At 41.5% G+C, this 14,822-nt stretch overlaps 1 pseudogene; it reads right to left on the minus strand.

Moving 5' to 3' along the window:
* Positions 1-229: 229 nt before the first annotated feature.
* On the minus strand, positions 230-1,239 carry LOC103293871 (60S ribosomal protein L5-like; annotated as a pseudogene).
* Positions 1,240-14,822: the final 13,583 nt, after the last annotated feature.

Raw genomic sequence — 14,822 nt, forward strand, 5'->3', positions numbered from 1 at the left:
GAAGGTACCTTTCTTCCTACTAATCATCTGGTTACAATGAAAGAAATATTTCCTAGTGGAAGGCTGATATGTTGCTTGTCAGACTTGAGAACAGAAGCCCAAGCAGCAGATGTGAGAAGATATGCAAGACATCTTTTTCTGGAAAAATCTATACTTGTTTCTTGAGGAAAAATACTGCCAATTTCAGGGTATTTCCTACAGTTTCATTAACAAGAGCTCAACACAGAAATAGCTGTTTGCCTAATAAGTTTATTGTCTCTGAAAAATCATAGAAAATTGTGATTTGGTTTATTAGCTCTCAGCAGCCCGTTCCTGAGCTTTGAGGAAGCTTGCTTTCTTCTGAGCTACCCGATCTTTCTTCTGGGCAAGAGACATTTTGGGACGGTTCCACCTCTTCTTTTTAACTTCTTTCTTAGGCTTCTTCTCATAGACTGGATTCTCTCGTATAGCAGTATGAGCTTTCTTATACATCTCCTCCATCATGTTTGGAGTTATGTTGTTCTTTATATATTGAGAGAACTGTTTCTTGTAAGCATCTTCATCTTCTTCCATTAGATAACGCATATACTCTGCAATGTTCTGACCCATGATGTGCTTCCGATGTACTTCTGCATTGAATTCCTTGCTTTCTGAATCATAACCAGGGAATCGTTTGGTACTGTGAGGGATAGATAGGCCTCCATCCACAGCTCCCTTCAGGGCCCCAAAAACTTTATTTCCAGTAGTAGTTCTGGCAAGCCCTGCATCCAAATAGCAGGTGAAGGCATCAGGTTGACCATCAATGCTTTCCACGTTGTATTCATCTCCAGTCACCTCCACCTGGCCTTCATAGATCTTGTCCATGCCAAACCTATTGAGAAGCCTGCGGGCCAGCAGCAGGACAGTACAATATGCTGCAGCATAATTTGTCAGGCCAACCTTCACACCATACTTTGGGAGTTCATGAGCATAAGCTGCACAAACTATCATATCTCCTTCTATACGGGCATAAGCAATCAGATGATATCTCTGTTGGTTACTCGAACTATCATCCTGTATTTAGGTGTGTTGTACTTATTTTTATCCTGGATTACCAAGCGTTTCCAGGCATAGTAATCAGTTTTACCCTCTTGCCTTCTTGTGAATTTCACTTGGTATCGCTTGAAGTAGGCCTTGTTCTTGACAACTTTCACAAACCCCATCCTGCGGAAGAGAGACCCACGGCCGCGGCTTGCCACAGACCTGCAGGCCTAGCCTAACTCCGGTCTAATGTGCCTATTTTTATATTGCTTCCATGACAGATTTCATTATAATTTCATAAAATTATGCTTTTTAATATGTGATGGGTCGAGTTTCCCATTCCTATTCTTCCTTGATACATTTTAGCATTCTTACCTATTCATTTATACAGATGAATACAGATAAAATTTATAATCATTTAATCATCTTCTAAGATGTGCCTTGTTGATTAGAAATACATATTTCAAATTTTGATAAGATTGACTTTTTGTAATTTTTCTCATTAATTGGTTTGATCATTCATAAAATACATTTTTACCACATGACTGCTATATAAGTGTATGTAAGAAAAATGTTGGTTAATATCATAGGCATAGTTTTTGGAGTCATGAAGCTTATAGTCTAGTGGGATATATACTTCCACTTATTCAGGTTTCCATTGATATTTATGAATGATAATTGGTCATGTATTCTTGTAGGTATCTCATATTGAATAGTGAGATCATTTTGTGCCTTTAAAGTGTAAGCTGTAGTATAATTGACAGCAATTGTATGGCATCTTTTTTAACTTTATTTTTATGTAGTAAATAGTACTTTCAACATTTTCCATTATTGTCTGTTCTTTTGGCATGTGAAGTATAGAATAGGTTTCATTTACTTAGATTTCATGTAGTAGTTTAGAAAATGTTTATCATTATTTTCAATTTATTACCTTTTCAAAAATATGCACTTAACTTTGCCTGGAAATAGGGATTTTTTCACATTTGTATTTCCACTATTAATCATGTCCCTGGCAGATCATGTTTATTTTTATGCTCTTTCCATGAATCTTTACACTGTTGGTAAATTACCCAATTTTGTAGAACATATGGTCTAAGTTCCAATGTGGTTTACTGTCTGGAGCAGTCTTCATTCAGGCAATAAATGTTTAAACTGAGGTGCTAACAGATTGGGTTTGTGACATTTTGGAAAGGGTTGTTTTGTTTTTTTTTGAGATATTAATTTTCTCTTTGACTCACTGTTGTAGGTGACTTTAAATAAGCAGAAACATCTTATTTTCAACATTATAGAATATAACATCTTGAAGGTTGAGCTGGATACTCTTAATCTAGGGTTTCTTACTGGCTTCTGAGTTGCATAGGTAAAGCAGACCCTGCAGAGAAAACAAACTCCCAACATAGGTGTTGTTTAGAGGTCCAGTACCGTTGAAAGAGGCAGAGTCTAAGGAGAGTGTAGCCATGTCCCAGAGGATGGAATCAATGATGTTTTGTTTTTGTTTATAGTTGTGTAAGATCTATATACATCTATATCTATATCTATATCTATATCTATATCTATATCTATATCTATATCTACATCTAATTTACATCTATCTGTATATATATCTAATCTATATCTATATCTACATCTAATTTACATCTATCTGTATCTGTATCTAATCTATATCTATATATCTATATCTACATCTAATCTATATCTATATCTATATCTATATCTATATCTATATCATCTCTATCTCTATCTCTATCTATCTGTATCTATATCTAATCTATCTCTATCTCTATCTCTGTGTGTGTGTGTCTATGTCTATGTGTATGTGTGTGTGTGTGTAATAATAGTGTGTGTGTGTGTGTGTGTGTCCGCTCAGGCACCAGGCCTTTCCGAAGCCTCCGGCGGGGCGGAGGCTTCTGAAAGGCCTGGTGCACCAACGGACAGGCACCCAGCTCCCCCGCGATCGAAAGCAAAAGTGTGGGAGCTGGGTGCCTGTCCACTCAGGCACCAGGCCTTTCAGAAGCCTCCGCGGCGCTGGAAGCTTCTGAAAGGCCTGGTGCACCAGCGATCAAAAGCAAAAGCGTGGGAGCTGGGTGCCTGTCCACTCAGGCACCAGGCCTTTCAGAAGCCTCCAGAAAGGCCTGGTGCACCAGCGGCCACCCAGCTCCCCCGTGATCGAAAGCGAAAGCGTGTAGGGGACCCTACACGTGCATGATTCAATCATGCACTGGGCCTCTAGTGATATAATAAAATGATCTGAAATCAAAGTTTCATAAATTTGTTCACATTAAAATAGATTTGTGCATTATTTTAAGAGACATGGTCCTAAGGGTTTTGAGGAGCACAGTTGGAAAACACTGATTTAGTGCATCTCTTCTGGGATATTTTTCTAATTACAACACCTTATTTTCCACATCCTGAAAGAAATGCTGGGACACATGCTTTGCATCAAGGGATTCCATCTCTTAGAGTGTATTGTGCACTGTACACTCAGTACTTCCAGTTGCTGCTCTCTAGTCCGTGTAGGATCCTCACGGCTGTAGACATGTGGGTGGGTGGAGATGAGCAGGAGAGGAAGATGCAGAAAAGCACAGCAGCAATGGCAAGGCTGCCTCCCAGTTTTCCAATGAATAAATGTATTTGGGCATATGGATCAAGACAAAAACAAAGAACAACCAAGAAAATCCCATAACTTTATCTCTTTTAATAAAGATTTCTTCCTTTTATATAACTACTTAATTAGTACTCATTTATATACAGAATCTCAAGTTGTTTTATTGACAAAATAGAGTTCTGTTTTATATATTTACTAGAGGCCTGGTGCATGAAATTTGTGCAAGGGTGAGGTCCTTAGGCCTGGCTGGCGATCGAAGTGCAAGCATCTGACATAGAAAGGCAGGTCCCAGCTGACCTCTGCACTCTGGACAGCACCTGGGTCCACGGGCCCTCACGGACCCCACTTCATCCGAGTCTCCATGCAGAGATGCGGTGAGCGCGGCCGGGGGTGCTGTGTGGGCCACTGGGCCACCCAGTGTTGCTGCGCAGAAGCCAGGCGGGCAGCTCTCTTTCTCCTGGCCTGCCTTGCAGACTGGCTCCTGTGCGAACCCACAGGGAGCCTGACTGGCCCCTGTGGTCCTGTTGGCTGCAGCCCAGCTCACCTGGAAGAGGCCACACAGGTGCGGGGCAGGCTCCTTGAGGGTGCCCTGTACCTAAGCACCAGGGCTTCCCTGGCATGTGAGTCCTGTCATCCTGGGGGAGGGTAGCAGGGGGAGTGAGAATGAACTCAGTCGACACCCCACATTCTCACCACACCTCCATTCCTGTCACCCCCACCCCCAGGTAGCCAGCAAGAGGTCACAGCGCATTGCCAATGCCTGCCATGTTCCGTGCCATTGCCTGGTGGTCCCTGAATGTCATAGCGAGTGGTTGAACTCCTGGTCTCCCAGTCGAATGACTGCCCAAGGAAATAATTTGCATTAGGCTTTTATTATATAGGATGTATGATAATATTTATATGTATGAACACAAATGTACATATGTGTATGTATTTCAATTCCATATATGAACAGAGAAGTATATTTTATATTAAGTAAAAATTTTTAAAAGGAAGGAGGGCATATTGGCACTTCAAGTATGATCATACTCTATTTCTAGTAACAAATGAAATTACTTATGCTGAGTACTTTGATAAAATGTGCAAATAAGCTCTGAGGTTTGTGAGTGTGAGAAAAATGAAATCCCTAAGAAGACATTCCATTGCTCTGAAAACTGTTGAGGAAAAATGAATTTGGATACATGAATGATAAAAAATAAATGATAGAGCAGGAAATATTTAAATTCCATAAAGGTCTAGAAAATTTTCAAAAACATTCCAAATAACATCTGGTTTACTATAGACTTATTTACTGAATTCCTTTCCACAAAGTTGCATCTTGAGTTTTTGGAGATTTTTTTTTTCTTTTAAAAATGAATATATAACCAAAGTCTGAAGTAAAATAACCAGTTGAACTTGACAATTAATGAGTACCTATTAGAATTATGTGCGTACTTCTAAAACTTGGTGACATGAATATGGTGAAGATGTGGTATCAGCATTAAAAATATCTTACAGCCCACCAGGTGTGGCTCAGTGGTTGAGCATCAGCCTATGAACCAGGAGGTCACACTTTGATTCCTGGTCAGAATACATGCCTGGGTTTCAGGCTCAATCCCTAGTAGGGGCATGCAGGAGGTAGCCAATCAATGATTCTGATCATTGATGTTTCTATCTCTCTTTCTCCCTTCCTGTCTAAAACCAATAAAAACATATATAGATATATTTTGAAAAAATATCTTACAGTTCACTTTAAAAAACAAATATGTAAGGGAATCAAAACACTCTATAAAAACTGCCTTCTGATCACTGTAGCTGGCCTAGACTATTCCTCAGGGGTGGGCCAGGAACTTTTACTCTCTGATAATTCTAGCTTTTATCAGTCTGTACTGAATATTTATAAGAAAGTTACAGATAAATTAATCCCTTTTCAACCTTCTTTCTCATTTTCTTCATTTACTGAGTCCCTTTAATCTAAAATTTTCTTTTTAACTCTTGCCATCATTTTATCTCTCTGAAGTTTCTCCAGCCTCTCCTTTCTTATCAGGCCCACATGCATCAATCTTGGGCTTCATCTCCATTTCTTGCCCTGTAAACTGGCTTTTTATAGTTGCCTCTTTGTTCTACATGTGCTTTCAACATTTTTTTTCCATATGTAATTATTGCTGGCATTTTATCCATTTAAAAAAAATTATATGTTACCTGTTGTTATTTCTTTTTAGAGAGAGAGAGGAAGGGAAAGGGATAAATAGAAACATCAATGAGAGAGGAACATCATCAATTGGCTGCCTCCTGCACATCCCCCAGTGGGCATCAAGCCCACAACCCAGGCATGTGCCCTGACCAGAAATTGATCCAGTGACCTCTTGGTTCCTGGGGTCTATGCTCAACCTCTGAGCCACATCGGCCAGGTCCTATTGTTATTTCTGATAGTCCACACTCATTTGTTATTTTAGGTATGATCGCTTCACTTACATCCTTATGTAAACTATCATTTATCTTCCTTTCAATGTAGATGTCTACATGATTGGGCTATATGCTCATGCATAATTTGATTTGTCTCCCTGTCCACTGAGAGAATGCAAAGGACAAAGCACAAGGAGCCCAATTTCTAATTCTGGCTTTGCCACCAATTCATAGTTGTATCTCTCTCTCTCTCTCTCTCTCTCTCTCTCTCACTCTCGCTCTCGCTCTCTCTTGCTCTCTCCTTTTTGCATTAACCTCTCTAGCTTAGATCTTTTTAATTAAATAAAAATAATGCACACTTTCTTCAAGAAGTAAATTAGAAGTTGTTTCTATTCTGTCCCCAGCCGTACCCAAACTAACTGATGTTTCTATATGCTTGTGTACCCACCTGAAAATATTGCTATATTCATACGAATTTATACACATGTACAAAGCTTATTTTGCTTAGGTTTTCGTAATAAAAATATTCTCTTATTTGTAACTAACTATTTTTATTAAAAATGTGGATATTTTATCATGGCAGTAAATATAGGTCTATTTTGCTTTTCAAAAATCATAACTTTATTTTCTTAAAATATATTTTTATTGATTTTAGAGAGAGGAAGTAAGAGGGATAGAGATATAGAAACAATGATGAGAGAGAAACATTGATGAGTGAGAAAGGTCAATCAGCTGCCTTCTGCAGGTCTTCAACTTAGGGGATCTAGCCCACAACCTGGGCATGTACTCTGATCAGAAATAGAACTGTGACCTCCTGGTTCAACCACTGAACCACACTGGCGGGGCCATCGCAACTTTCTATAGGATGCATGCATTGATAGACATTTAAGGTGGTTTCAGCTTTTCAGCATTGACATTGATAGACATTTAAGGTGGTTTCAGCTTTTTAGCATCTTATATAATACACTAGAGGCCGAATGCACGAAATTCGTGCAAGAGTAGGCTTTCCTTCCCCCGGCTGCTGGCATCGGCTTCCCTCTGGCACCCAGGACCTGGGCTTCCCTCACAGCCAGGGCTTCTTCAGGAAGGTCATCTGGTCTAATTAGCATATTACACTTTTATTATTATAGATAATGGCACACAATACTATGTGGAATAGTTTGTTGTTAATGGACATTAGCAATTAAAAGAAAAAAATGCACAATCACATTCCTAAGATTAATGAAAAAAGTGAGTCACTAGTCCTAAAACCAGCTACAATCAGCTTGTCCTCTTTCTCTTTTCCAATATTTATTGACTCTATATTCCTTCTCCCATTTTCTTTGTTTTTATAAATTCATAGTATTATTTTTGTGTCATTTTACATTGTTGTGGACTTTTGCATGTCAGAGAAAATAAATGCATGTAGTTATCTCCCATGTTTAACTGGAGCTTCCCATTCTTTCCTTATCCCACTTGAATCATCAGACTTTTCTCCTCAACTCTCCATTGAAATTGTTCTTTTAAAAGTAGTCAGTGATCAGTAGTAGTAGTAGTAGTAGTAGTAGTAGTAGTAGTAGTAGTCAGTCCATTCTTCCAAATCCAATAGTTAATTCTCAATCTTCATTTTAATTGATCTCCCTATAGCATAAGACAGAGCTAGCCATTCTTTTTTGATAATATCATCTTTTCTCTTTCCCTCAAGGATACCACATTCTTCTTGCTTCCTTCCTACTCTCTGACCTTGCCCTATTCGTCTTCTATTCTGGCTCCTCCTTTTCTTTTCTTTTTGATTTTTAACGATAAGCCAGTCTCATAGCTCATCACGTTGAGTACATTAAGTATATGCAGGTTTTGTGTATGTCATTCATACATCAATAAAGTGGTTAAAAAAAAAAAACAAAAACTTAGTTTTGAGCTTTTTCATTGTCTTTTTCTAGGGCATGGCCCTGACTCCTGGGCCAGGCTCTCTAGTATTTAAGCTGGATGCCATGAATGTTATTGAGGAATTTAGAAGATATCTCCAGCTTGGCAGGGCCAGCACACCAATATCCTCTACCAGTCGATTTCCTCTCACCCTGTTATTTTTATTGTGTTTCTGTTCCACTGGGCACTATTTGACGGCCTGGTGATCGCATCCTGTGCTTCTATCATCTATCCCTCAGCAATGGATCTGAAAGGACATGAACGTGTAGGCTTTCTTGCCAATGTTAAGTTTCTTATTCCAGAAGTGTTACTCTACAGGTGCCAAGTCCCTGAGCACTGCCTCTGTGGACTGTTTGCTTGGACTCTGACCTGCAGTCAATAAATTGTCCCAAGATGAAATGATTGTGAACTAAACTTCTAGGTTTCTGTTTTCTCAGTAATCACACATTTGCACACCTATCTCCACTGCATCAGTTTCCTGATGTCTACATTTATAGTTGTTTATGGTGGAGGGATTTCATGAAAATCTATTACCTCACAGAGTTGAAAAGTCAGGGTGGGGGGAATTTTACATTTATAACCTATGTTTTTATTCTTAGAATACAGATAAGAATAAAGAATTTAGTGTTCATGTTAGGACACTTTAAAAACTAAAATTAAACACACACACACACACACACACACACACACACACAAATTAAGAGGAAATTTATACTAATAAGAGGGTAATATGCTAATTAGACCAGGGGACCTTCCAGACAAAGCCATGGTGGCCGGGCCGAGGCAGAGGCGGTTAGGGGCGATCAGGCCAGGAGGGGAGGGCAGTTGGGGGTGATCAGGCAGGCCAGTGGGGGTGGGGGAAGTTGGAGGCAAGCAGGCCGGCAGGGGAGGCAGTTGGAGGTGAGCAGGCCGGGGGGGGGCAGTTGGGGGCAATCAGGCCGGCAAGGGGGGCAATTGGGATGAGAAGGCTGGTGGGGGGTCAGTTGGGGGTGAGCAGGCTGGCAGGAGGAGTGGTTAGGGGTGATCAGGCAGGCAGGCAGGTAAGTGGTTAGGAGCCAGCGGTCCTGGATTGTGAGAGGGATGTCCGACTGCCAGTTTAGGCCCGATCACACAGGGCAATTGGACATCCCCCAAAGGGTCCCAGATTGGAGAGGGTGCCAGCCGGGCTGTGGAACAACTCCCCCCACCCCGTGCACAAATTTTGTGCACCGGGCCACTAGTAGTGACAATGAAACCTGGAGTGAAGCAAAAAACAAAACAACAATATTTATTTATTTATTAAATCCAGAAGTGGGATCTCCAAAAAGAACAAACAGACTATGATAGAAGTGATCATGTTTGAGGTTAGATATAAAAGGCATTGTGGCTTTAGATCACTTTTTCTGGAGGAAGTCAATGCCTCCTTGTGAGGATACTCAATCAGCTGGTGGAGAGGTTCATGTGAAGAATGAAGACTTCCTTCCAATACCTTATGAGGAAGTCTTCTTGGCAGTGAATTGTCCAGCCCCAGTCAAGCCTTCAGAAGACTGTGGTCCCTGCCAGGATCCCGACAGAAACATCTGGAGAGACCCTGAGCCAGAACCAACTTGCTAAAGCACCTCAGAATTCCTTACCCACAGAAACTGAGATAATAAATGCTTGTTGTTTTTTTAAAAAAAAGATACAAGAAATCAAGAGCTGTGAGTATTAGTGAGCATAGGGATGAGAAAAAACAATTAGGATAGATATAGGAGAGATGAAATGGATCATAGGAGACTACTACAGGTAACTTTATGGAAAAAAAAAAAACTTAGAAAAAATGAACAATTTCTTACCAAGACATCTATGGTCAAATTGATTTAAAAGAATTGGAATTGGCTGGTAACTCTTGACAGCTCCCAGTACTCATTTTCACTTTCCAAGTGTCTACCCTCACATATCTGTTTGGTAGAAGCTAGGGCACAAGAAGTACCCTAGTGCAAAGGAAAGGTGGCTTTATTAAATTTATTACAGACCTTTGCTTATTTTTCCATGCTTAGAATGGGTTGCATATCCTTGGAATAATCAGTGAACCTATGTGATTTTTGTTTTCTCCTAGGGGTAGAGTGTTAATGTTTTTCCAATATTTTCAAGAGTTATTGCCGCAAACAGGGGAAGAAAATGGGTTATTTTTTGCTGTTGGTGTAGACATACATGGACTTGTCAGGTCCCCACTCTTATGGGTGGATTCTGAGTGATAAGGCAAGCAGCAACAGAATGGTCCCCATGGAACTGTTCCAGTGTGTGTTTCAACATTTCTCTTAGTTGCAAAACTTCTTGCAGCCCTTATTTCCTGGTACTCCAAGAAATTCTGTAAGCTTTCTAAAGCCACACAATAAATCTCTTTCTGCTTAATCCTGTTAGAGATCATTCTGTGATCTGCAACTAAGTGCCCTGACCAATACAACTGTTGTGGAACTTTTGCAGAGGGACTCAGTATGAAAAAAACTTTAGGATTTATTGTCCAGACTGGCCTAAATGTGAAGGGAAAATTAATCTGCCAGAGTTATTTTAGGGCCATTAAACCCAGACCACTCTGTGCCAGAATAAATCAGCATAGGGTGATCTTTCAAGGACTGTTGAAAAATTGTGCATTGAAATTCATTGAGGGTCTTTAGCTACTGAGAGAATTGAAAGTTTGGTTGTCATTGGTGTCTACTTTTCTGCTAATTCCTAGGCAAATTCTTTCTTGAGGAATTAAACTAGAGTGGATTTTAATGGATAAGGAGAGGTCACGGTAGGAAAGGGCACTGGGGAAAGTGGACAGAAAAAGTTGATGATTAGAAAGTTACCAAAGATAAGAGAAATAGGAGGTGACTACAGTAACTTTTGCCTAAATAAGAGTTTATTCAAAATTAGACTTACAGGGAAACAATGGAATGGTATACCTTTTTAAAAAATTATCTTTATTGTTGAAAGGATTACAGATGTCTCCTTTCTCCTCCCAGTGACTCCTCTCCACATCAGAGCAAATGGAGATGGGGGAAGAGATTAACCATGGGTTATACATATCTTCTATCCTATCTAATAAAAGAGTAATATGCAAATTGACTGCACCTCTGCTACACCCACAGGCCACACCCACCAACCAATCAGGAGCAAGTATGCAAATTAACCCAACCAAGATGGCTGTGGCCACGAAGAGAGCAGGAGGCTTCGGTTTCCCCAGCAATGGAGAAAGCAAAGCTTTCTGCCTGCCCTGGCCAGCCTAGGCCTCCACTCAAAGCTACAAAGTTTCAATTATAGAAGATAAATAAATCCCAACAAAAATTATGGCAGCCACGGAGCTGGAGAGAGCAAGAGGCTTGAGTTGCCCCCTGCGATGGAGGAAGCCAAGTTTCCGCAGCCCTGGCCTGCCTTGGCCTCTGCTTAAGGCTACAAAGTTTCAATTATAGAAGATAAATAAATCCCAACAGAAATGGCGGCAGCCACAGAGCTGGAAGAGCAGGAGGCTAGGGTTGCCCCAGGCAATGGAGGAAGCCAAGCTTCTGCAGCCCTGGCTGGCCTAGGCCTCCACTCCAGGCTACAAGTTTCAATTATAGAAGGTAAATTCCAACAGAAATGGCTGCCACCACAGAGTGAGCAGGAGGCTTGGCTCTGCTCTAGGCTACAAAGTTTCAATTGTAGAAGATAAATAAACCCCAGATACCAGGGCCTCCACTTGGCTCGCCAGGGGGCATGGCCAGCCTGCAAACCATCATAGGCCCCTCACCTAGGCCACCCCACGCCCCAAGGGAACCCCCACCCTGATCCAGGACACTCTTCAGGGAAAACCAGTTGGCCCCCACCCGTGCACAAGGCCTCTATCTTATCTAATAAAAGAGTAATATGCAGATTGACCATCACTCCAACACACAAGAGGGCTGCCTCCATGTGGTCAAAGATCCTGCCCCCATGTGGACATAAGATGGCCACCACAAGATGGCCAGCAGGGGAGGGCAGTTGGGAGGGACCAGGTCTGCAAGGGAGGGCAGTTGTGGGTGATCAGGCAAGCAGGGGAGGGCAGTTGGTAGGCACCAGGCCTGCAAGGGAGGGCAGTTGGGGGCGATCAACCCTGCAGGGGAGGGCACTTAAGGGTGACCAGGCTGGCAGAGGAGGGAAGTTGGGGGCAAACAGGCTGGCAGGGGAGCAGTTAGGCATCAATCAGGCTGGCAGGGGAGTGGTTAGGGGGTGATCAGGCTGGCAGGCAGAAGCGGTTAGGGGCAATCAGGAAGGCAAGCAGGTGAGCAGTTGGGAGCCAGCAGTCCTGGATTGTGAGAGGGATGTCCGACTGCCCGTTTAGGCCCTATCCTGGTGGGATCGGGCCTAAATGGGCAATCGGACATCCCTTGAGGGGTCCCAGATTGGAGAGGGTGCAGCCTGGGCTGAGGGACACCCCCCATGCACAAATTTCATGCACCGGGCCTCTAGTATATATATATATAAAAGCCCAGCGACCAGAATGGCAGAATGACTGGTGGCTATGACGCGCATTGTGGCAGCCAACCAGCCTGATCGCCCTGATGGGCCCTCAACACCCCGATCAGGGGTGGGGCCTGCTGGCCAACTGCCCGTGGCCCCTCCCCCCCACCATCCTAGCTCGATGGCCCCCATCAGGTGGGCTGGCCGGACCCCACCCATGTACAAATTCATGCATTGGGCCTCTAGTATGATTATAAGTGCTTTGGTTATTCTCTTTCCCTATCCTTCCCTCTGAGATTTGTCGGTTTGTTTCATGCTTCCATGTCTCTGGGTCTATTTTGTACTTTAGATTCCACATATAAGTGAGAGCATGTTATACTTATCTTTCTCAGACTGGCTTATTTTGCTTAGCATAATACTCTCCAGGGCCCTCCATGTTGTCTCAAAGGGTAAAAGATCCTTCTTTTTGACAGCTGCATAGTATTCCATTTGTGTAAATGTACCACAGCATTTTTATCTACTTATCTACTAATGGTCACTTAGGCTGTTTCTAGATCTTAGCTATTGTGAATTGCACTGCTATGATCATTATATTGAATTGGTGTTTCGGGATTTTTAGGATATATTCCTAGAAGTGGCATCACTGGATCACATGGCAGTTTCATTTTTAACTTTTTGAGGAAACTCCATACTGTTTTCCATAGTGGCTGTACCAGTCTGCATTCCCACCAGCAGTGTACGAGGGTTCCCTTTTCTCCACATCCTCACCAGCTGCCAGAATGGCTACTATCAACAAATCAACAAACTATAAGGAATCATCCCTTTTATTACAACCAAGGTTTTCTAGTATGTCTGAGCTAAAAAAAAGTCCCTGTTTATATATAATTTTAATGTATAAGGTACTGGCATAGTAATAACTATTTCCACATTTATTGGGTATCTGCTATTTATCAAGCACTGTTCTAGTCATTTTCAGTGTGTTATTTTTCATCCTAAGACTAACCACACAAATAGGTGCTATTATCACCATTTTGTTTATGAAGAAACTAGAGCTCAGAAAGGAGAAGTATCTTGTTCTAAGTCACATAGTTAGTGCCAGGTGGTACAGCAATTTGAACTCAGGCCTGTGCTCTTTAGTAGCCCTCATTCAGTATCACTTTTACTTGAAACCATGCTGCAAGGTGATAGCTGAAGTATAAACCGGTTTTCCTCCAGCTTATCACAATGGTCAGGAAGAGAGTCAGAATCTGAATTTGGTCTGCCTAATTCCCAAGCCCATGCTGCCTCTCAGGATGTGCCAACTGAGAAACAAAAAGTTGAATTAAGAACAGGGTGCAATGAGCAGAAGACATCTTCATTACAACAGCCGGCTCCAGACGAATCTATGTAGAAGTAGATGATTGATTTCAAATGCTTGTCATACTGTTTCCTTGACTCAATCACACCCAGCCCTTTTGCATCACTTGGGAGTCACACTGAAAACACAGGAGAATGGCAGAGTTACTAGTTGTTAGATTTAATAAGGCAGTAAGTGCTATGGGAAAAAATGAGCAGGATAAAATTAATTGAGAGTAGTGGTGGTGGGGAGTGTTGGATTTTAAATACGAGGGTCAGGATAGTCCACATTGAGAAGGTAACATTTGAGGAAGTTCTGTAGATGAGGGAGAGAGCCATGAAACTATCTTGGAGAAAGTTGTTATAAGAAGGAAAAGGTGATGCAAAGACTCAGGAATGATAAAGAAACCACAGCCCAGAATTCATACTAACCCGGGAAATAAGAACACTGTTGTATGTGAAACTGGCATACAACACAAAACTAAATTTTGATTGTTTGACCATCATCTAGTTTAGGCTCATATTTTCTAAGATAAAATCACAGACAAATTGATTTCACAGGACTCACAAGCTTTCCAAAGAACCACTGACTGGTTGAGCAACTTATCTAGTTTACATATTCTCACTGTTCTCTGGCTTTTGCTGGAAAACCTATTTAGAATTAACCCCAACCTCTGAATCCCCAACTTCCCCCTTTTTAGATACTCCCCTGACTCTGTCAAAATAGTACCCTCTCATATTCAATGAGTTTAATAAGGACCTTCAACAGGGTTTGATGATGGTCTTTGTATGGAAGCTTCATGACGCCTGAGGCAAGAAGGCACCTGGAATTTTAAAGTGACAAGTGATTCAGCAACAGAAGCTATGTGAGTGAGGAGCAATGTGCTGGGAAATAATATAAGAGAGGTCAGAGGGCCTCTTCATGGAGAGCCTTTTTAAAGATGTGGTGTTACTGTAGGTGACAAGTGAAGCACTGAAAGACTTTAAGAAGAAAAGTGGTTTGACCTAACCTGATTTTTAAAAGTTCTCACTTTAGCTGCCTTGTTGGGTACAGAGTATATGAAGACACCTATGGGAGTAAGTTGGCCAGTTAAGAGGCTACTGAAAAGGAGAAAAGAAGAAAAAGAGAAAAAAGAAGAAAACAAAAGAAGAAAAAAGTTATTGCAATAATCAA

This window comes from Eptesicus fuscus, chromosome 10 (genome assembly GCF_027574615.1).
Source record: "Eptesicus fuscus isolate TK198812 chromosome 10, DD_ASM_mEF_20220401, whole genome shotgun sequence".
Classification (NCBI taxonomy): domain Eukaryota; kingdom Metazoa; phylum Chordata; class Mammalia; order Chiroptera; family Vespertilionidae; genus Eptesicus; species Eptesicus fuscus.